The sequence below is a fragment of the Danaus plexippus genome, chromosome 6 (assembly GCF_018135715.1).
Source record: "Danaus plexippus chromosome 6, MEX_DaPlex, whole genome shotgun sequence".
NCBI classification, from domain to species: domain Eukaryota; kingdom Metazoa; phylum Arthropoda; class Insecta; order Lepidoptera; family Nymphalidae; genus Danaus; species Danaus plexippus.
Window position 1 is genome coordinate 8440121 of NC_083540.1, and position 20083 is coordinate 8460203.

The window sequence follows — 20083 nt, forward strand, 5'->3', positions numbered from 1 at the left end:
TTAAAGGATATAACTTTATAAAGAATATTCACACCAATATCACAAATACTAATTATGTCGTGGATTTAGTAGATAAGTGCATAGTAGCATGAGTGGGTTCATAAAGCGAGGATTTCTTATACAATCATGAGACGACTAATTTAAACTATCCATTATGAATGATAAAATTCTCTTGATATTAAAAAACCTACAACGCTTTTATTATAATTTCACAATTATACATCATCAGAAAATAATTACATCGTTTTGGAAAAGAGATGATACTCTTATTCTTCTCGTACATACCGTACATTACAACAAACTATCGGGAAATTGACTTTCATATGAATAGAATTGCATCGAAATCAGACAATCCATTTGAGAGCTGAGATGCTACAAACACACATACACACAAGCGCAGGGAGGAAGAAGCGTCGACCTTAAACTTATACCAACCCTGTTTTAGTGTCGGAGGTTAAATATTTAACGTTAAACGACAATTTTTAACGTTAAAGGAAAATTTTCACATTGTCAATAGAAAATCTAAGTTGGAACATGAAATTATTATTTTCCTTAGTTTTATTTAATAATAGTCAATACTGAAAACCAGGTAGACATGTTCGCGTATACAAACACGTATATAATAGGCATAAAATATATAAAATACTTAAAAACAAACCGGTAATATGAAATTTAAGAACAAAGGAAAACGCTGCGAGATTAATACAATAACAAAGGAATCTTAAGGAGGCGGCCAGGGAAGTGATATTAATGTTTATTTTACTTCAGAAGGCTGTGTCTTGTTGAGTTTCGCTTGATTACTTTTGTTTTGGAATATCTTTCGAGTTTGAGACACGCTAATCAAACCACGAAATAGGTTTAAGTCTTATTTTATAGACGAGATTTTCGCTTGTTATAATATAATGTATTAGTTATCTGTATAAATAGTCTTCAGTGTTCGTCGTGATATGAGCTATATACGTTCACGCTTCACGGTTCAAATATAAGTTGATCATAGCACGACACAGTTGATTTGTTCCGACGTCCAGCGGCGTTACGTGTTAAAGCAATCTGCTTCCAGAGATCGATTAATACTGAGAATGTTCACGAAATTTTAAAATAAACTTCATAAAAATAAAACGATGCTGAAAACGAGTGATAAAATTATTAACAGTGACAAGAATCCTTCTCATTTAATTCAAATTATAACTAGACGTTCCAGCTGACTTCTTCTAGATATTTTTGCGTAATTTATGATTACAGTCGAGCAGATATTGTGTTTATGAACTACAAACCTACGCCTATCGTCACAAACTGTGGCATTTATATATATACATACATATATATATATATATTGAACACAGCTAAATGATGCCACAAGCGCGGATAGTCTGCAATACCAATCATATATCAAATGACATTTATATATGCAAAAACATTTAATTAACGCACTGAAAAATTTTAATAATAAATTTATAATACTATTAAATATAAATATACCATTAAATTCACATCTAAAACTACCGACAGAAACATGCAACACGGTTAGGGACTGTATTATTTGAAAACTTTTAATTTAGTTACGTTGTTTTATATAATGAAGCACGTAACACATCAGGCACATTAACAAACTCACAACATTAGGGTTAGCTTACCGAGAATCAGCTGTTAAATAAAATAATACATTTAAAACAGTATTGCTCGGTTGTATGTTAAAATAACTGTGGTAGAGTAGGTAGGTAACTCTAGTAACAGATTGTTTAGTTTAAAATAAATAGTACTAAGAAAAACGTTACTTAATTACGATTTAATCAAATCTCATAATGGAAGAGGACGTACAAGTTTCGATTAGACAAAAGTTAATTGTCACCGGTCGTTTTGAAATTAATTATATAATATTCTAAATTGTTTCTGTAAATTCTGGTATTCGGGGATGACTCTCTGGTAATCGGAGAACTCTTATGTGACCGAAAAGTAAGATTAAATCCCTAATGTTCTTATCCAAGTAACAATTAAAATGAAACCTAAATTCAATTACACTGTATTAAACTTTTGAATAGTATAGAAGTAAAGAACACTGTTTGTTTTAGCTATTATATCGTCATTAATCAATTATTATTACTATTGTAAAGATTAAAGAAGAAATGAATGAATTTAAGAGTATGTCACGGTGGTGCAGATAGCAAAGAGCCTGCGTTGAGTAACGCGCAGTGTAATATCGAATACTAATATTGTTCTCGATTTGTTCATTACTTAATTATTTCAAAGATTCGGTAAAAGATCTAAAGCAATATTAATTATAATTGACTTGAAACTTTAAGTAAATCGTTTACGGAATATAAAAAAAGTCCCTAACAGATATTAAACAGTAAACTATAGAAATTAAAAAAGTTCGCTTAACGAGAGACCTTCTTATTTAACTTCTTATAAATTCCATTAAGAATTCGTAATTAATCTTTTTTTTTATGTGAGAAAGTTAATTTAAAATTCATCGATGTTAAAAAACCATAGACATTTTATGTTTTGATAGTCTATTGCTATTCAAAGAGGTAACCTATTTTAAAGAAGGATTTATATGTTTCTGACGTCGTCTTAGTTATTGTTTTTTAACCGGCAGTTAAATGTGAGATACACGTTCCAAAGGTATAAGGATGTCTCACGTCACAATGGAACTAAAAATGCGCAAAGAAACATATTATGAAAAAATGTCCATACATATTTTTATAACATAGAGACAAGTCAGGGACGACTTCAGTGGTAAATCTTTACTTCCTTAGTGAATTCTTTTAACTTTAAATTGCGCTCGGTCTGCCAATAGAATGTTTACTGTATATAATACCATGATTTACTGTTGCACTCAAGTCTTGAGTATTGCCGAGAGCTTCTGTTGATGTGAAACAAAACAACTATCAGAACGATTGTGTTTGATTTTCTTTTATATTACACCAAAGAATATCGCATTATTTTATTCAAGAGACAATTAAAAACGCAAAGCAATATTATGCCACTTCGCCGTCTGATTTCGGAGCGTCCTCAAGTATGTCCAAAATCCGCTATAAACAAATTTAGATTTACGTTTTAACTCCACAATTAACATATATATATATATAAGATTAAATCTAAAGCTCTATTTATTATATAAAAATTCATATTTATTATCGTCACAACAAAAATGGGGATCGCGATATTAAAAACATCAAATTAATTTAAGAATGGAATGAATGAAAATTGCAATCATCTTTCAATCTATTAACATTAACGAAAAAAACTCACAGAAAAGTTTACGTATTAGTTAAATATTATTGTTTAATAACGTAGTAATTGCGAGCTATACTTGCGGAATTCTTGTTTACACAGGTCGACTTAGTTCCCATGATCTGTGCCACGTCCGTCGAGAATAGACTTTACACGGAACGCCGGGTTTGTTTATTTTCATTATTATGAAATATTACTTCAACATTTTATAAAACAATGTTCAATATTAGATTATTTTCAGTTGTGTTATAGTTTACTAGTCTAGATCTATTCAATGTTCAAATAAGTTGAATTGTATCGTGTATTAATACAATGCTTTTCTATTCAACACAACTACTTGAACACTAAAATGTCTTACTGATGCGCGAACACAATAAAAATAATTTAATTCAAACTGACCTTATTAAGGCCAAAAAAAAATACTATTGTCCAACAAATTAATATATTAAAATATAGAGATTTATTATTTTAGGACGCACTATGTATTGTACAAATTATATTGATATTTATTTTAAAATTTTTATAAGACTGATTTAAATAGAATACGTAAGATTCTAAATTCAGATAAAATTTTTCTTTCTGCTTAATGTCCACGACAGTGGATTATTTTACTTATTACCTCTCATATGACATGCATCTTAGCATAACACAAAAGATACATCTCAAACAACTGTTATATTTTATTTCCCTATATACCTTAAGCCAATCATTCATTAAATATGTTCGCAACTCGCGTTTATGATATTAACGGATAATTTGTACTTTAAAACTAACAGCATACTGCTCCTTTACCCTAACTTCGGGCTCAAGTCACTGAGATAACATATAAAAAAGTTGTGCGTATTATGTGATATACATCACTAAAGATCATACAAAAAAGCTGTTAAAAAAACAACTTCCGTACGATCATCACTTACATACATAAATATATTTCCTTTTATATGTATATAAAACCACAATTATTACCTTTGTATCAAAGTAATATAAAACTATTGTATATCGTAATATGTACGCTGTATATATATGTAAAATTTCATCATAACAATAAGTATATTTTTAATTAAAATTCTCATTAATTATGAAATGAATTAAATCTCTGCATAAAATATATTTAAAGCCAGTTAATTAGTGAATCTCTCTTCTCTAACTACAAAGACCGATCCTCTTAATGGATCGTGAAAATGTGTCAGGTTTTGCATATTTTATACAAATTATTTTTTTTATATATAAATATATTTTCGCTCGGGGCTGATGCCTATAAATAGCTCGTGACGCCATTTAGAAGACAATCGATTCTGAAGGCGGAAGATCGTAACGAATAATTCGATAGTAAAATGCTATGTAATAATATAAATTAAAAAAATCATTATACATATATATATGTATATAGGTACATGACAAAAACCACGAATGAAAATCAAGGCATTGGAGAAAGTGTTAGAGGACTTTGAAGTTAATAATGAAATTGAAACTGATGTTATCTAAAAAATATATAAAATATTATATGATTATTTACCTGAGAATAGTTTTTACAGATGTACGTGTTAGTTGTGTGTAATGAAGGTTTACAAACGGCCGTGGAGAGACGTCGCTCTGTAAAGAGATATTAAGGAAACAAATCTCTTTTTATCTAACAAAAGGTTTTAATTAAACAGTATTGAGACAGGATAGTCGGAACCTTTTTTAACGCACTCTCTCTGCTTATATATATATATATATATATATATATATATATATATATATATATATATATATATATATATATATATATATATATATATATAAGAAGAGAGAGTATATATAGTATATATAGTAGAATGATGTATATATATATATATATATACATCATTACAATCTAATCTACGGTTTTCAATACTTAAGTTTATATTTATATTATAACACAATAACATTAGTATAATTTAACTATATACGAAATCCCAAGTGAATCGTTACACGTTGGCACATTTGGAACGGAGTCGTGCTTTTCGTTGTTCAGTGTTCACAGCACGTTCAAAGTCACTGTTAGTGTCACACACGGACAGATGACAGACGACAACGCTAACTTGGTTAACAGCTTGTATTTATTTTAATTGAACTTCATTTCAAACTTAAAACATGAATGAGTAGCTACGTAGAATAATTAGTGTGAGCGTCGGTAGCCGCGCCCGCAACTCCGCTAGTGAATGTGACTTCAGTATCAATTAAATTAATATTTATATTTTCATATATCAAGATATAAGCAAGTTAACGATTCCCCAGAGAATATAAAAAATATATTTTCTTCTACCACATCTTATAACCCATTTCACATGTTTTAGTTCATACGACAGACAAACATAATATATAACAGTTGTATGAAAAAGGCAAGAACGTGCCCAAAAATTGGTATACCAGCTGGTATGTACAATGTTACATCTATCGAACAATCTAACATTTTAAGGCACCAGAACGTTAATCATGCTCTGTATCTCTAAGAAAAACTCTCTCAGACATCATATGCATTAAAATAAGAGATTATTTTAATAAATAAAAATATTTTACTAATAAAGTACATTCAAATCGCACATACGATAGCTTTATGTCGAGATACATTTCTTCAGAGAGTTATGAGCTAAATATTTTTACTCGGCTCACGTGTTGTTCGCACACTGAAGCTGTGTAAACAAAATAAAAAGCTTGAAATATATAAAACACTTAAAACTTGTTGATGGTGTATTTCTAAAGAACTAATTGTTTAGTCTCTTGAGTTGTACAACACAAATACTAAGATCGCATTCCACGAGTAATTAAATTCCTTAATTGGTATCGATCGAGTCGTTTGTTCGGAGTGTTCGTGGAGTGAAAATAGATTTCAAATTAAATATATATATGTATATTGGTTATTGTTATTATTTAAATTGGAGCGAATATACCTATATTTATAAACACGTCGATCAAACCGGCGGTGTTATAGTAAACTTGGTGGAAAATCACTCATACTTAAAGCGCTGTACATTTCCATGCCCCATAACATATATAACATATTAATAGCTTTTTTCTCTTTCGTTTAATTAAGATCTACTATAACTATGAGAGCAATCGGTAAACTGAGATGATTTTGATTTTCTTACAAACAGTTTACTAATGAAATTTATCATAAAAATATAAAAAATAGCTAGTCTAAATTATAATGGAAATATTGATTGCTTACACTTGAGACGATTCAGTGTGAAACGAAAAAGTCATTAAATGACAGTAAGTACATTGAAAACTCATGTAAAAGGGGATTGACACTCTCTTTCTTCCACTAAACTAAACCCGGCCAGGGTCGAGCCAGCCCTAATATCAGCTAGTTTATTTGGCGCATACGGAAGTTTTCCACTTTGATCACAAAATACTCTATGTCTTACTGAGCTCATCACCGTCTGATGATTAAAAACAATCGAACCGAACCACTCTAAATTACTTTAAATTCTTAGACATTTCGAAATCATTCCAGCATCCTTTGATCTCGCTAAACCGTTTTCGTCATCTAAAGGGCCGTTAATTCTAATACACAATTTACACGATACAAAGTAACATTTCGTAATAACGGGGACCAGTTTAATTAACACTTTGATTTATTTAATTAAAATCTTATTGACACAAATACGACTGCCGAAACTGATTTGTCGAAAGCGTTCCGTTTATTTCTGGAGTTATGACGTAAATTCGAAATTATTATATTATTTCGTAACGAAAACTTATTTAATACCTATAATTATGTACATGTTAAAAATTTGATAATAATTTAAAGGATTTTAAAGGAAATAAGATGACAATTAAATCATTTTATGAATCACTTTTCAGTAAAAAACCTGAATCACTTTTTAGATTGTTATAGATATATATAAATGTATGCATCTGAGATAAACTCACCTATAGTTATGTCTGATAAATAGATATTTTCCCTGACCTTGACGACTTTTTATCACAGACACCTATTTTATTACTTTTTCCAGATTTACAATACTTTTCTTTCGATATTGAATTTTTAGCTAAGATTCGATTCGTAACTTAAGTTTTACTCATCTTTCATTAAAGACATTTGATTAAAACAGTTTAAGAATCACGTAAAACAAGGAAAAATACCGATTAGAAAAACAGTTTTATTTCACAGCGTCTGATTATAGTATGATTCAGGTTAAATGATCTGATGAATGTTACTAGCATTAAACTTTTGTTAATGAGACGAAACTTCTTAGCACTCAATGGATTCACCGTGCGGGTGCCGGGTCCATCGCGTTGCAGGGAGAGGAGCTTACTTAAACAGTGTCTGGGACTTACGACCGAGGTGTAGATTTAAGGGACTCCTACTTAACGCGCGTTAAACGCTCACCTCCACTGTCCAAGCCCCTCGCTCTCCCTACCCAATTTATTTATTTATTTTTATTTTGGGCCATGCCATACATAGTACTAATTGGGTTAGGTATGCCATGACATTTAACATTAAAATTATACAGAAAACACATTTTAGTCTTCAGATTGTTGTTTTTTTTTTGCTGAATTCTATATATAATTCGTAGCATAGGGTTATTTTTGACAAACACAAGAGACAAATTACCTCTACGATTTTGATGGTTCAAATTGTTTTTTATCAAAATTTTCAGGACTGTTTTGCATAATACGGCTGAATTTTACGATGTAGTTATATTCGGCTTTTGTTATGATTTTTTTTTTTTAGATAACTTAAAAAAAATAACCTGATGGTATTAAATTCATAGATCTGATCTCCAAAGGTAGGATCTGATCTGAGGCAGAAATGAGTTTCTGGACGACCAGTATGTTAAACGTCCCCAAATGATCCAGACTACTTGAATTAACGACTCTCTTAACACTTGAACATGTTAGAACCCTGATCCGACCTTATTTTTTATGAAATATTTTGAGCTAGGTATATCTAAAAAAAAATTACAATCAAATATGTTAGTTGTTCTATCATGTATCGCTTGATATTGACTATACCCTAATCAATCAGCTGTAAATAGGTTTTTTCTTTTTATTGAATTAACAACACTTTACGGCAAAATTCTCGGCCAATTTAAGACCTGCATTAATTCTGGGACACCTATATGTTAGACAGAATAAATTATTTTTTGGTCAAAAATCATCGCGAACACATAATTTCGGCAGCTTAAAATAATATATACAATAAATCACATTTATAAAAAACGGTTTTTTAAACTCATATTATCAAATCATATCAACATAGGTATATTTATATATTTATTAATGTCCAAAAAATCGAAATAATTACAGTTTTATAAAAGAAATGTGATGCACAAAAGGATAAATTATCTATTAAGAGAGATCTATGCGGGAATTGTCCAGTAGGTACAAATAGAAAGGAAAAAACAGATATACTTATGTAAGCATACAAACACACATATATCTATACTAGTTTTTGTCCGCGTTTTCGTCCGCGTTAATTTCAGAATTAGTAATATATGTATTATTAGTAATATATAAATAATCGGGCGAACTCTATTCCACCCTAGAGGCCATAAATAACCAGATATTGGATTATTTTTTTTAACGATAGAACAGAATTGAATATCCTAAGTCCGTCTCCTGGTTCTAAGCTATCTCCCCACCAATCTTCAACCGTATCCCAACAGCCGTGCTTGAGTTATAAATAATGCGTTGTTTTCCCGCGATCAAAAGCCTCTCATGTCCTTTCTTAAGTCTCAAACTATCTCCTTACCAAATTTCATTTAATTCTGTTCAGTAGTTTAGGCGTAAAAGCGATCCATCCACCTGAATTTTCCCATGGGAATGCGTCATTTTACCGGGCTAAAAGTAGCCTATGTCCTTTCTCGGTTATCAAAATATCTCCATACCAAATTTCATGCAAATTGGTTCAGTAGTTTAGTTGTGATTGAGTAACAGACAGACAGAGTTACTTTCGCATTTATAATATTAAGTATGGATAGTAATAGAAAATTTATACAGTAAACATAAGAATTTACTATAAAATATGTATTATAAATGATGGCACAATTATTTTATTTAATTTCCTCAACAATTTAACGGTATTATAGGTCCAAAAAAAAAGCTTCGAAAAAAAATTATTATAATTTTATCATCAATAAATTTAAACCAGCTGTACGATGGAAATAAATTGATTTTCAATAATAATAAAAAAATCTTATTAAACCGAGACCTGATCCCATTTAGATTATGAGCCTGAAGAACAAGTTGGAACTGAACGTCGCCGCGTCGAGGACTCGACTCTATCAATTATATAAACGGTACGCAGATAAATCTCTCATTATCGAATCGGAAACAATTTATAAAGGCTGGCCCTTGGATGATGGATATAAACAAAATTTTTATGATAATACCTTAATCGTCCCGAAAAAAATCACGTAAGAAAAAAAATGTAGCGATGAAATTAATTGATTTTAAAATCATATAAAGAACGAGAATTTTATTGAAGCGATAAGTACGTATAGGGGGATATAGCAACATATTATTATTATTTATTTCCTCGCGTCTGGCTCTGTGTGTTGTATGTAGTCACATACAATGGTTTACACATTGGAACTAAACTACGTCTCTAGATAATAATAGACGAACCTCAAATGATAGTCCACGTATAAATTAACATCTACAAAAGCAAAGGTCAAAGGGAATATAAAAGGGCAAGAGTCTCGGTGCGTGTATTGAATAACATATTTTTAAAACTTATTTTTAGATACAATTATGTTTTACAAGAAATTTAAAATTTTGAAAGACTTGCGAAGGAAATAACGTAGATTTAATATTACCTCCCAGATAACTTATGAAGAACATAGCCAATTTTTATATGAACAATAAACAATATGGAGAGTAGTTTCGTTTATATTTGATAGTTTTTTAATAAAATACGTCACGAGTCGACTAGGTATACTAGCTCCGTAGAAATCCCAGATTCAAGATAATGATTTTTACCAGCTAGAATTTTTTTTTTTTTTCTCATATAACGTAAAGACCAGCTTCAAACGACAACAGAAGAGTTGCATTAAAATGGGGGACGAGATATTTTTTATGCTTTAAACAAGAGTACAGATCATGAAGATTTCATACATCTTCATGATCTCATGAGAATCAATAAGAAGCAATAAAAACCATAATTTTTAATAGAAATAATGTTAATTACTAATTTTCAATATTGAATCGTTTTTTATCCTTTAAGATAATACTGAATAAACTAAATATATTTTAATAAATAGATATTAAATATTACGAGTTCGAAGTTTGATATCGACATTATTATCAATAATTTAAAATGTTTAGTTACCTTTGAAATAACAATTAAAAAATATATATATATATTTTTCTTTTATTAAAAAAAAACATTGCCGCATGATATAGAATGTTTACGTGTGCGAAATCCGTACAAACTGTTCGTGTTAGTTGTCACATTTAATAATACACGTGATTTATTTCGCATCTCGGAATAGATACAAATTGCTCTACTCTCCAATATGTGGAGGTAGCGCCGTGTATGATGTATGATGTATTAGAACGTATAACAAACTAACAGCTTTCACGAATTAATATCGCCTATTTATGCCTATTTAAATGAATAAAACTCGCGAAAGTCTTACATCTCATTATTTATACCTATCCATTAATATCATATATTTATTCAAACAGAATAAAATTCTGTTATATACATATAAAAATTGTTGCTGTATGCATATAAATATATATATTTTTTAAATTTTTGGCCGTCTGTTTGTTTCAGCTAATCTCTGAAATGGCCTGACCCATTTCGACGGAACTTTTATTTGCAGGTAGCTGATGAACTAAGGAGTAACTTAGGATACCTTTTATTCCGATCCTGAATCTAAACGCTATAACGCGCGAGTGGGAGGCCCGGCCAAGCAGAGCTTAAAATGTTTTTTTTTTACGCAGACGGAGTCGCGGGAAACAACTAGTATGTGACATATAATTAGCGACCGTTCCCTAAATCTATAGATTTACGACGATAATAACATCAAAATGTTATCTAAGATCTTTATTTATAATCAATATTAATCGGCGATGTTACACTTACAATTTAGAAGGCGGCAAGGCGGCGCGGTGCTTTCTTACTATACGTGTGTAAGGACAGCATTAACCTGCAAGATAAATAATATAATGCACACGATAAATTATTACAGGCAAAGGAATTATCTTTATAATTTACATTATTATATTTTTCTATAACGTTTGTAATGAACAAAGAAAGTACAGCAGAAAAATACACATAAAAATTAACACGTATACACGTATATTATAATATTATTTAACGTAAATCCAACAAAATTCCAGCAGCATGCAATCTAGTGATGCTATCTTTGTACACATGCATGCATTACACTATGCATGATATCATAACAATCCTTAAGTAGCACGTATAACCGCAGTTTAGTTTGTGCACACGCGACGCTGCGTTACTCGAGTCATGGATTAAGGTTTTAGTTAAATAAGTCTCGTTATATATTACTGCTGTATTCATTAGATTCAGAACAAAACAACAGTGTAATTGACTCTACATATAATGATTACGATAAAACTTTTAACAAGTGATCCGTTGAATTTTTTTTTTATTTTTTTTTTACCTCCGACGGAAAGGAAGAGTGTTATAGGTTTACTGTCGATGACTATCTGTGTGTAGCAGTCTGTGGTATTTTAACCCTCGAACGGTTCGATCGATTTAGATATGTATTTTTTACATTTGCAATAACCTTTGGGAAATATCAAGCCGGTAGTTTGTATAGGTATCAGCTCTTTTCCAAAATCATGTGCGGTATCTTTGTCCCATGATTAGGTAATTAATAAAGCGGCTAACGAGTACTGGTGTAATTATTCAATAACAATTATTAATGCCTAGGGGTTTTCTTTATATTAATCAAATGCATTTATGCGAGAGCGCAATTATATTTTTTTAATTATCAAGGAAGGTTGAGTTTAAATTAAGTCCTAGTTTGTGATGTCACAATCCTTGTCTCACGGCCGCCATCTTGGATAAACATCTTTTCTGGTCATGTTGGTGTACCTACAAGACATACAGTGTACAGTTAATACGCTCATTGGATTTGAAACAAAACAATCCTTTTTTAGATCCATTAAATTTACTTACAGAAATATATTTTATTGCCCGTCAGGTTTTATGTTCGGACTCTTGTCAGATAAATCGCTATATCTAGGCGATTTTTCAGAATTTAACATATTTTAAAACGTTTACAAAGAGGTCACATCACATATAATTTACGATAAAACTACAGAGGACTCCAGAGATAGCGGCTGAAACACGAGCAACTTCACAAATCGGATTTAACTTAACTCAACCTCCTTGGAAACTTAAATAATATCACTTCTAGAAGACAACAAAGAACAAAACAATTTACAAGGTTACATTTGTTTAACTATAAAGATATTGTTTCAACCGACCTTATCACATGATCTAGTTTCACAACGTCCTTGTGTAATATAAATACATATAATTAAATTATAACAAAACGCTTTATATCTTTATTTATCACACACATTAATGTAACGAGAAGCATTTCGATAACAATTTATTATACATGAGCATTATAATTTTATTACGTCAAAGCCACCACCGAAATGAGACCAGACAAGCTCAACAAAACATTTATCAATGGACAATTATATGATTATGTTTAGAAAAACTTCAGACAAATTTTGATTCATGTTTAACTAATATTTCCTTATGACTACGTCTGCACTTACTTCTATTATAAATTTAGTAATAATTTTCAGAACATTGTTTTCTATGTCCTTCTTTACAGCTACATTTAGATCTATAAAAAATCGTAATAAAAGTTAAACGTACGGAGTATTGACGGATATTATTCATGAATCTTGTTACGTTAGTGGTATAACTAACTAGGTATAACTTATTAAAGGAGAACCTCTTCTTCATATCTGACGATGCTAACTTGTCATAAGCACATTGTTATATGTAATTAATGTATTTGGTGTCGCAAACATTCTAAATACACATTATATTTAAATCGCGTGGTATCAAACGCGTAGTAACGACGTGTGTATCTTGGAACTTATTGCAAATATATACCAGAATAAGAATAACAATTTTAAAAGCCACAAGCGCTGGTGTCTAAGTAGTAACTTTTACTTGAAATCTATTATAAGAAAAAACGCGTATTTATTTAAAAACTTCAAACCGGACTAGATATTTTTATTGTTTGCATTAAACTAGCAAATATTAAATGGGCAGTCGACATTCGTACACCGCTCATTACCGTTAGTGTTGTTGAATACGAGCCTTTGTCGGCATTCAGATTCCAGGAAACTGTTCCAAGTTACTGTGTCGGTTTACATTTATTATAAATTGCGAGAACCTCCCGTCACAATGAAGCCGACCGATAGTTTACAGGAAAAACTACGTCAATTCCCAATACAAAAATATATTTGACCTTCAAGAAACCCCTACACTACGCAAGTATACAACATACATTTCTTATCTACTTCAAATAGTTTTTATGATTATATTGTATTGTTTTACGTAACGCCATCGGTTATTAAAAATTTAAACAAAAACAAACTAATTTTTTTACGATAAATGTTTATGTTAAGACGATCAAATAAGTATTGATCATTAATCATTGTACGTCATCGGGTAATAAATGGTACAATTTAACGTAAAAACTGAATGACAACGTGTTTATATTGAAACTAACTGACTTATGACAGGAAGTGAGACGTGGCATGGAGTACAACAGATATGCATACAACTAATGATGTAATACAGAACTCTATATGAGGTTACAAAATTATTGAACATTTCTAAAAACTAATTTCTACGTATATATTTTTACGTATATATAGCTAATTTAAAAACATAAGAAAAATATATAGGAGCAATTGAAATTCATATAAAATATTAATAACCAAACATTTTGTTGAAAAAAGGTAGCATTTAAATTATTGTTTCAATATGATAATATCCAGAGCTCAGTCCCGACCTGCGATATATATAGAGAAGGACTAACATACACTAACAAGTAAAATATTCAGATTGATTGCTAGTAAATCATAAACATATATTTTCAACGTCTCTTTTTAGATTGTGTTATAAATGTAAAGGGCGTCAGACTAATTCGTTTTAAAATCTGAAATTCTATTCTTTTTTCGTGATTACTATGATGTTTTTTTTCTTAATATCTATACATACTACAGATGAAGTCCGTTGCTAGACTCGACAACGTTTGAAACGATCAACACTGTAATGTTATCAAAAATATCGCGGCTGTTAGACTACAAGATATTCAATTTATAATCATATTGAATAATATTTACATATAATCGCATTGAATTAAACCAAATCGTAATAAAAACGACCAAACTTAGATACTATCTCCGTCTATTTAACAGAGTACTTAATTGCGAACAGAGCTATAAAATATTTTAGTTGAATGTGAGTCTTCTGTTAACTGTATTGTTATGTGGCAGTAAAAGAACTGAATTAACCCGACATTGATCTGGGAAGTTCCTAACATTCGGTGAGCTCGACCGCTTCCCGTGATGACGTCACCAAATTGGCAAGAGTGACCGCCTTACATCTGGCGTTATTATAAGACGAGAGACATTTATCAAGCCCTGAATAAACCTCGTGACTTTTATATATTTTGTGAAAAAAGTTTCCACTATTCTTGAAATAAACAAAAAGAGAATCTATTCCTTTTTGCTGTGCAAATAAATCTTGTTGATGTTTGTATTGAGATTATTATATATAGTTTCGTCCGTTCAAATGAAAATTTAATTTGTATAACTAGTTCAATGATTACGGCTAATATTATTGAAAAGGCAATTAATTTAGAATGATAGTTATCCTTATAACGGTTTAATTATTTTATGTTTCTATATTTCTATTGTCTACTTTTACTTCTATGTTTTCCTCACTAGCACCTGGACAATATATCAGTGATTAAAATATATTACTATATTTACTATTACATTTTACAGATCACTTCCGCATAGAGAGTAATCCGTTTATGTCGATATAAGTTATTTTAATATTTTATACTTAATACTTATAAATGTAAACTACTTAAAGTTTAACGCGCGAAACCTCTCTTTTTGTTATTATCTGTGGAATCGTTAGATTGTTGCTGGGATCGATGAAACAATGCTCTCTGTTATAGGGAATTAAGTTCACTATGCATTACATAAAACCACATTGTGATGAACGGTAAGTGTTTTTGGTTATTTGGCATTAATTTTTGACAAATTAAAATAATTTTATGAATTTTAACTCTATCAGTGTTTTGAGCTCCGTAGTTAAAATAAATGTATGAAAAATTCAGTACATTGACACTTCTTCTAGAAAAATAGTTTTGTCTTGAAAAACAATAAAAACAAAGTGGTTCTGTTAAATTTTATAAAGTACTCAACTTATTTAAAACAAAGATATCTATATCTATCCAGAGACAAGAAGTGTAACCATCGCGCATAGACTATAAGCCTCAGATGACAGTAGGGTGCTTATTTGTTGTTATCATGTGTTAATATATATTACCCAAAAAATATAACAATACCGGAGTATGTGTGTCTGTTACAATATAAGAGAAAAACTATTGAATACTCACACCTCCATCGAAATAACTTTAGTTTAGTATTCAGTACGATTACCTTCAGTTTGATTCGTTAGACTAAAACTTTTCATTCAAAAACCGCAAATAAGCCTTAACTTAGGTAATTAAATGGAAAATGAGAAACGCCTCGTTTATAGTGCGACGACACAGACTTGTGCTAAGCATAATTAAGTCGAGTGAATGAGACTTACATGAAGTATATTCTGCATTACTATCAAACAATAAAACAATACTTATTTTCACTATTATCTTGTGATTCTGATACTATCTTTACACTTGATATTCCAGCACGACGCGGATATTCAAAGTTACCGTTGTGTTTGTAATGACCAAACGGGACGTTTGTTATTAACAGGACATGCAGATGTAACTTTACACCTGGAAGCACCTGCTCAATCGCCCTATAAGAAACATGTAACAACTAAAAAATATTTTTTTATATGATTATACATTAAAAACTTTAATATGTGACTATTTAATATTTTGTCCTAGTTTCTTGTGACAGAAAATGTATTTAAGTTCATATTCCTAAATAAATCCTATCGTCAAAACCGCAAGATTGCTTTGATTACTATTTATATATTTAAAAAAATCGATTTCAATGAAAATATATAAAGACTTAATTCTGATAAATCTGCAAATCTGCATATTTTGTGCTTCATCTCAAGTAAGTGGAAATGATCGAACCGTTATCATTTCCTACGCTTCTATAAACACGCAAAACACATTTTCTACACATGCCCGTAACATTTAAGTTATTTACAAATAGAAATCATTTCAATATCACAGGAAGCAAATCCTAGGACTGCGGCCCGACGAACGACATCACTGTAACCTTAACACTAGTTTTCTCCGACAGACCGTATCCGGTTTTCCACTTATATTCTTAGATTGATACGTTCATGGGCGAAGCTGTTAATGAAAAACAATTTACTGAGCTTTTTCAGTTTTTTTTAACTCGTGCTAATGGTAAAGAATTAATGTGACGTCAGCCTTAAGCTGGCATTGATATGAAAATAATATTTGATTTATTTTTTTAATATAATTATAATTCTCATTTATATACCAATCATACAAATATGCACTATTGAACTGTCGGATAGATAAATTTGTTTGTCAAATTAAAAAAAATCTTCAGATTTCGTTACATTTCCATATCTTCTATATAAAATTTATACATGACTTATTTACTACAAATATATATGAGATTTATGAACTTAATAATAACAGACGAACATGTCTGAAACATCCTGTATATAATGTTGGATGTTTATATGAAATATTCTTATATAATTCGTAATAAACGTAAGTCAAGCGAGCGGAGCAGCGTCTTCCATACAATAATTAGATTTCCTCCTGTACCGAGAGGGCTTTTATGTATAAAACCGATATTCTAATACGTACTGGCGTAAGACACTATCGACCTGCTGTAACTTGGTTATGTATTATACATGATACAACCATGTATAGTAACGGAATTTTACTGTATGCTACAAATTACGGCTCAAAATTCTGTTATACGAAGTGCATGTGATTATTAATTAGGCAGGAAAAATACATCTCTAATTTCTTCTTATTCTGAACTTATATCTCATTTAAGACTTTCACTTGATGATAGAGAGAAATTAATATATATATTTTGCATATATGTTTGTAATGAATAAAACTGAATCATTATCGAAAACAAAAATAAACTATTGCTAAGTGTCTATTGACATATAGGGTGTGTAATGCTAAGCTACGATCCTCCGACGTTTCATTTAGAACGTTTAATTTAGACGTTTCATATAGAAAAAGGCAGTTTATAATATAAAATGGGACCATTATACTAATACACTCTGTACCTTAATATACATATAACCTTTGTACCTTTATATGCATACAAAATAATAAAATATCACACTAATCTTCGGATATAAAAATCAGGCACTACAATTTCCAATGCAAGAAATACAATATCTATAAAACATTAAGTTTACTTATTTCTATATATTAGAAAACTTTCATTTTAATTGATCTCAACACTAAAGGAAATAAATTCCTATTAGCAGAAATATCGTTAAAATCGGATGAATGATAGAGACGCGAAAAACGAAATGATTCCAGTAACGGGGACGGTCAGTGACTTGATTGTTTTAAGTTACGTTGTATATCAGTATAACTATGTTACTATCGTTAAAGCTATGGTGAGCTGATAGTTAAATTTGAATTAGATATCATGAAAAGTTCATCGACACAAGCGGGTTCGAAACTGCGACCTCCGGAGTACGGACACACGAGTTCATAAAAACGCTCATCACAGATCGATGTCAGCCAATTCATAACCTCACTTTGTCATTAAAGGTCAATCAAATTTCAGTTTTACCGACTGAATAATTAGAATACAAAACTTAAACATAGTTATATTCCCTGTGTGGATGACAAAACGTAAAAAAAAAATGTCCTGCTTGTCCATTAAGGTGACATGTTTACAATACAATACAAATCTATTCAATATTAATTTTTCTAATACAATTACATAAATTCTCAAGTATTTAATTAAATGTTCTTATATATAATAAATATATATAATATACCTTTCTAGGTATATAAATATGAATAAATTATTATATAGTACATGAGCAATTCGCTCCAACTGTCAGCCTTAGCCGAGCGCCTTCTCTGGTAAATCTACAAATTATATTACTCTGCATCAAAGGATTATAATGGGTCGTATTATCTCAGGTCAGTGAACTTTGTCTCTATCAAATTGTACTTTTCATTATAGTAGTGATAAAAAATTTATTTTCTGTATACACATTCATTAATATCATAATATTGGACGCTCACTGAAGCTTAATTAATTTCCTATACTATATTAAACAACATTATATATATTTTTAATATGTTCAATAACTTAGATAAAATTGGACTTTCATAGCAACCAAATGTTTATTTTTTCCTATAATCTATATCAGAAAACTGAAAACAGAGCACTTTCTAAAATATTTTTTTTTATACTGCAAAAAACTGACACTAAGGATAATATATTAAAAATTTAAAAACATTTCGTAATGTTCTGTACATTAACTATAAAGAATATTCCGTCAAACTTAAAGGTCGAGGGGCTTGTCTTTTGACATCGCTGTAAAATTTTATGAGCAATGCTACTGTCCTATAAACTTATGGCAGTGACGTGCGCTCTACCACACACACACACACAACACAAACACACGCGCATCGTATACTATCCACGAACGCACACATACACTAACTTACATCATAAATTGACACACACGCCCATACATCGTAATCGTAACACACTCACACATGCATACATATGCAAGATTCGTGAATGCGTGCCGTACCCCCAATATAATATGACGTAAACAAAGTCTTATGTAAACAACTAGTCATAATACTACTGACAATTGACAAGTATGATTCATTATACTTACATTCATTGGGGAGTCATCACAGAATTACATTGTTAGCGTTATTTAAATGTTTTGTTGAAAACAAAAACGGAAATGCAATGTTTCTTCTATAAATCTTAGAATATACTGCTTTAAAGTGACAGTAGTTTGTATCATACGATATATAGAGACGTAATGAAGATTTTTACAAGAGAAATAACTCAGAGCCGGCTTTATCATGAACATTCTCAATATAATTTTCGATTTCCTCTAGCCCATAATATATTTGTGTTTATTAACTAAAGTACTTATTCATAGATTTAACACGTCACATACTCGTTGACACAAATCATGTGAATAGGTAGCGTTTATTTGATGTGCATGAGAATCCTCCTAAAAATCTTATCAGTTATATGCAAGCCGCTTTATCAATAGGGATGGGACATCAAAAATCTATAAATATTATAATACATTGAAAACTTTACAACCATAAAATTCAGCTTTCATAACGACCAATATTGCGCTGAAATAGATTAAATGATTAAATTAGACACAATGAAAATATCCCACAAGTATTAGAAAGACGTAAGTCCGTGTTGATGGATGTATTCGAGAATATTATTTGTTGTTGTCTGAAATACAATCCGATTAGACGATTTAATACAATAATTTATATGTGAATAACATATGAGGTAAATTTTCCGACATAAAAGGCATAACGATGAAAAAGTTAAGGAAGTGATTCAAGCGATACATTCCGCTGGCGGCTTGTCAACAAATAAATTTTTCTTAAATGTACCAAAATTAATTTCAATATGAATCCAG

At 30.3% G+C, this 20083-nt stretch overlaps 1 protein-coding gene across 3 annotated transcripts in view; it reads right to left on the bottom strand.

Annotated features, from left to right (window-relative positions):
• The window catches only part of LOC116777519 (beta-arrestin-1), a 52659-nt gene that overhangs the window by 18713 nt on the left and 13863 nt on the right, over nucleotides 1-20083 (bottom strand). Inside the window, exons 2-3 of one of the 3 annotated variants that reach the window (XM_032671133.2) lie at nucleotides 11297-11360; nucleotides 4751-4827 (exon numbers count right to left, since the gene is read on the bottom strand). The exons of 1 other annotated variant lie outside the window; for it this stretch is intronic. The gene's annotated coding sequence lies outside the window, so the exon portion shown is untranslated. The remainder of the gene's footprint in view (nucleotides 1-4750; nucleotides 4828-11296; nucleotides 11361-20083) is intronic. One more of the 3 variants, XM_032671125.2, reaches the window with a different exon arrangement.